We start from the raw sequence: 6,000 nt of genomic DNA on the forward strand, positions 1-6,000 counted from the left end.
TTTCAAAGATCTCTTGGCAACCTTACACTCTTCATCATACCATGGGTTTGTTGGGAAAGTATTTGCAGCCCTCTTCCTACTGCCAGTCCTTTTGCAGGCACTCAAAGCCTTGTGTATTATAGGGATCAACAAGCTACTATGGGCATGGTCTTCTTTCGTATTGAATCTTTCATCAGCCAAAATATTGTTTATTTCATGAAGTTTTTGTTTAAGGGTAGCATTAAAAATGTCCATGTTTTCTTGGTTTATGAGGATTTTGCCTTTAGTAGTTGTTGTCTTTTGCATGTACGGAGCCTGTTTATCTTGTGGGCTGCTTGAGGCAAAGTCCAACTTCATAAAAAGAGGCATATGATCCGATTCCATTTCTATAAGACAATCTCTGATGTCAAACTCCAACACTTTAGATGTAAGGTTTTGGGAGCAAATCAAGTAATCTACCACACTCTGACCATTATAAGTTTTGCAAGTAATACTCCCCGATGTCAACCATCTTCTCACGTCATTGCAAATAACCAAATCAAACAAACTACACATCCCCAATAATTCTACTCCAAAATGTGAGACCTCCCCATCATTATCTTGTGAAGTTCTTTCCCAAGATTGACCCTCAATTTCTTCCAACAATATCGGATTATTTTCTCCCTTTTTACCACTACTCAACTGTAAAGATTGGTTATTAGTCGTCCTTGCATTGAAGTCACCAATTAGCATTATTTCTCCTAAGGTGTTGAATAAGGAGATATCCTTTTTTAGAGATGCATACAAATCCTCTTTGTCTAAATTCCCCCTCTTGTAGAACTTAGAGTTTTTAGGGGCAAACTAGCAAGCAACCAACCTAAAAACCATCGCATTCATTGTTATTTGAAGCCAAATGTATTTTTTGTTCGGGTCCTCTTTTTCAACTTTAACCACTGCATACCACTTCTCATTTATAAGTACTGTAACTCCACCATGACCTTTTCCTATCCCATTCCCCTTGTTCCAAACATAAAAATTCTTGTAACCTTCAAAATTTGGGACCTTGTAGCCGTCATGTTCATGCGTTTGAACAAAAATAATAATATCTTTCTCCTCTACTATGGGCCCCACCCCAGGACCTCTTCTCCATGGATAACCTCTGCAATTCCAAATCACTGCATTTAAGCAGTCCCGTGGGGCCCCTGATTCCTATTTCTTATTCGAGAGGCGCTCCCTAATCTGAGCTTTTCCATTCTTCAACCATGCCCACTTTCCCTCTCCTCTTGCTGCCTTTACTTTATTCCATTCCTTCCTTTGTTCCTCCTGCTAAGCAAAAGTCAAATCTTCATCTAGATAGAATTGTGACCCTCTGAGTAGTCTTCTATTTCTAAGGACAATTTTTTTATCCTCTACGTTTCTCAGGGTAACTCTTACATGCCTATCTCTACCTTCTATCTTTCTTCCTAACCTACTTGCTTGTTGAATATCCCCTGTCCATTCTAGCTTATCTCTAAGAAAGTCTCTAGCTAGAATTCTAGTTCTCTCTTTTTCTCTGAAGTCTTTGAGACCTTTGATAATGATATTTGCAGTCTTGCCACGTCTGTCTTGTTCTTCTCTTATTTGTATTTTAATTTGTTGCTCAATGATTCCTTTTTGTTTGTTTGTTGATCTACTTGCTACTTGTAACCAGGATTTAGCCTCTTCTATCTGCTCCCTTAGTTTAGACTCTTTATTTTTTAAATCTGCTAAGGTTGATTGAATTTCCCTTACTTGTGTTGCATCCTATCCCTCTGTTAGTTCAGATCTCTTGTCATTATTTGATTTCCATCATTCTAATTCTTGTTGTCCTGATTCCATCTTGATCTGCATGTTTGAAATTTGCTCTTTTAATCTTTTGTTCTCTCTCTCTATTTTTCTTGTATATTCTATTGCTTCATACACTTTGTTCTCCTCTTCCCAATTCCTTACTTCCAAAGTTTCGAGCCTCTTTTTACGTCCATAAGCTCCTCCATGTATAGCTCTGAAGACCACAATAAAGGTGTTGATGTTGGACTATAGAAAACATTTTTTCTCGGTTTATCTTCCATGTTGTTCTCTTTGTGTAATGTGCATACTTCTTCTAACTGGAACAATTTTGATTCGGGATTCTCATTAACTTATGCTTGTGTTTGTACCTCTTCTATTTCATTCTCTTTATGTCTCGCTTGTTCCATATTGGATTTATAAGACTTGCCAAAGAAATTGCCCATTCTTGGTAAAATCGTTGCGAATCTTTTTTTATGCTTTTGCTTGAGTTTTTGAATCTACCTACATCTTAAAATACCTTTGTATTGTTTTGCATTTACCAATATTAGTCTGTCATCTATGTTGCCTGCTTGCTTTAGGAGGAAATGTGTCATGACAGATTCCCAAGCCCCTGTTAAACCCTCAATATTTGCCATATAACGAGGTGTCTCAGGTGAGGTTGGAGACTGTTTCCAGCCATCCTGATAAAAAAAATTGGACATTGATTCCATCAATTGAGCTTGTAGGTTATTATTGAAGCCTACTCCCATCATTGACCCTAGTTGGAATAAACTATTGTCCCCCATTGAGAAATGTGACCCTCTCATACTGTCTCCTTGACAAATAACTGCTAAGTTTCTCTCTACTTCACCATTGTCGAGTTTCATGTTATATTTGTTTTGAGAAAAGATGTTATTTCTCTCTGGTTCACCACTGTTGAGTTTCATATTGTTTTTGCTTTGCGTAAAGGCGTTGTCTCGGTAACCTCAGTTTTGAATTAACCCATATATAAATAGAAATGCAGGAAAAGAGAGTGTAGACAAGACAAAATGTTTGATGATGAAGATTTATTGTTTGTATTTTTTGAGTTTTTATGTTAAGTCTATATAATCACTTGGCTATATGATATGAGAGTATGAGTTATGCGTTGAAAATTCTTGGACTATTCAATACAAGAGCATGAGCTTTAGACTGAATTTTTTTTTAAGTAATCAATATGAGAGTACAAGCTTTAGATTGCAAACTTATTTGACATCAGGGATATCGTTTTGCCTAAACACCAAATACATGATTACAACCTCATTTTTTATAGTGTTCATATGTTGCACTCACAGAGTCGATCTCTAATGAATGTTTGATTGGAGAGAATATACGTGTGTGTGTGTGTGTGTGTGTGTGTGTGTGTGTGTGTGTGTGTTTATTCTCTTCCAATTTGACTCTTATAAAATTTACTCTTCCATAATAATACCTTTTAAACATGTGTGGTATTATCTATAAGAATTATAAGTTGAATTAAATTTGACTATTGAATTTCCTTTCAATTCTCATACCCATCTCTTTTAATGTTCTAGCAACCAGAATATTTGTTTTAATGTTTAAAAAAACAAAAAAAAAACATTATTAATTATTTTCTATTGGTGTTATAATGTGAATCATTAGGATTTTTGAGGACTGTTGTATAAGAAGGGACATTGCTTTGGACAATGTGTGAAATCCTTAAAGAAATTGGAGCCCTCTAATATGTTTTGTGAACATACTTCATAGGGCCTCTTAAACCACATGCACTAGTTCAATAGAGAGACTATCTTTCACCATAAACTCTTGAAAATTACTTAAGTGCTAATCAAGATTGTGTAGATAGTTGTCAAAGACTTTCTTGACAACATGATGATCAAAATCAATATCCATGTAATGGACATCAAAAGGTGGGGAGCTAAGTTGTGCATATATTAGAGAAGAAAAAGGCGTTCGTGTAGTGAAAGAATCCTTAGCGAAATTTATTGATGTCAATGTTGATTCTCCTTCATTTTTTATCATTGTCTAGATTAGTTGACATTCACCTTACAAATCCTAGACAAGTTATAATAATTTTATTTAACATTGACAATAAACAATTATTATGTTTCTAAGGAATATGGTGAGGGTAGAATTGTATGCCCCTCTATGTGGCATGAAAAATATTTATTCTCTCCCATGTAGTTATAATGGCATATAATTCAAGAGTTATTTTAGGGAGATAATAAAAATCAAGAAAAGATCAAGATGCAAAAGAAAGCATGAGAGTGTCTTTGTATTATCGAGTCTTATGATAAATTTGGTCAAACTTCCTATAGAATTTTTAGGATGGGATCTTGGTCAATTTTAATGTTTTAATAGAATATATAATGTTTGTGGTGTAAGAGGTGGATATAAGGTTTCTTAGAGGAGTTACTTATTATTTAGGGTAATGTTGACCAATATGATGAGGTGTGAGATGTTCAGTGAGGATTTGGGATCCTAATTTTGGGTGTGTGGTATTGGCCAGTTGTTTTGGAATTCCATTCATATAATCTTGTATTTATCTCCCCTATATATTGGTGTTTTGAGATGATAGTATGATTAGGCTCTTTTTTGAGTAATTCAAGCACTGTTTTATAGTATTAAAGTTCAAAGGAATAAGTTAATGTTTTGAAAATCATTTTAATGGCTTGATTATCTCTGTATGGGGGGTATTTTCATGAAAGCGTTTCTTCACGTAAATTTTCATGTCATGGTTTCTTCACACAAACAAAATCTAGTGATGTGATTAGCAGTATAGAACATAATCATTCTCCAAAACCTGAGATGATCATTGTCAAACACAAAGTGAATGAAATGAAAAACATGGCATGCTCGACTCAAGATTCTACAAGAAATATCATTGTTGCTTTGTGTTCTAATATTTCATTACCTATGTCAAGAGCAATACCATCAACCAATGCATTATCCAAAATGATTCGAAGAAAAAGATTAAGATTTGAAGCATCGCCACCAAATCCTCAAACATCGATAAATCTTATCTTACTAGTTGAATATACAATTACTAATAGATGGGAAAAAAAAATCATGACAGTAATGATGAGAATCATTTCTTAATATTCACCACCACATAGAATTTGCAATTACTGAAAGAATATGAAAAATTGGTTTAGTGACGATACATTTAAAATAGTACCAAGTATTTTTCAACAGTTGTACATGATTCATAGCTTGAAAACTAATGCAATATTTCCACTCATTTATATTATTGTGACCAACAAAACAAGAACTACTTATACATAAGTACTTGCAAAATTAAAACAAATTCAACCTGGTTTAAATTCAAAAAATATACTTATTGATTTTGAATTAGGTTTCATGGGAGCTATTTCTGAAAATTTTCCAAATGTAACTATTCGAAGATGTTTTTTTCCATTTCTCTCAATGCTTGTGGAGGAAAGTTCAAGAAGAAGGTCTACAAACACGTTATAGTGTCGATGAAGTATTTGCATTTGAGATCAAAAAACTTGTTGCATTAGCTTTCGTGCCTCGGATAGACGTAATTGATGCATTTGAAACACTTCTACAATCTCCTTATTATACAGAACACGAGGAGACTTTGCAACCCAAAATTGATTATTTTGAAGACACATGGATTGGCAGACTAACCAGAAGAGGCAACAGATGATCACCCAAGTTTCCAATCACAACGTGGAATTGCTATTCAGCTATTCAAGATGGTCTTCCCAAAACCAATAATACTATTGATGGATTGCACAAAGGATTTAGTGAATTGCTTCAAGCATTGCACAACTCAATCTGGAAATTCATCAAAGCAGTGAAAAAAGAACAAGGTCTCCAAGGGAATAAAATAGAGAAATCTATGGTTGGATACATTGGGCAACCAAGCAGGAAAAAATATTGTGAACTCAAAGAAAGACTAAAAAGACTGCTTGATGGTTATGACAACCATAACATTTTAGATTATATAAGAAGAGTCACTCATAATTTGACACTTTATTGAAAATTTGAATAATATTTTTTTTAGCAACATACATGTAATTTATAAATTTTATTTTCCTTTCTCCATATTCTTACAGGGATATTATATCCATGGGTTATTCTGACCATGAGTTATTTTGGCTTGGGTTATTATGACCCTAGATTATTTTGTCCTTGGGTTATTTTGTCTAAGGGTTGGTTTATTATGTTCTACAACCATCTCCAAAAATTAGGAGGTATATGGAAACTCATGAAAAG

The sequence above is a fragment of the Cryptomeria japonica genome, chromosome 3, assembly GCF_030272615.1.
Source record: "Cryptomeria japonica chromosome 3, Sugi_1.0, whole genome shotgun sequence".
NCBI lineage: Eukaryota > Viridiplantae > Streptophyta > Pinopsida > Cupressales > Cupressaceae > Cryptomeria > Cryptomeria japonica.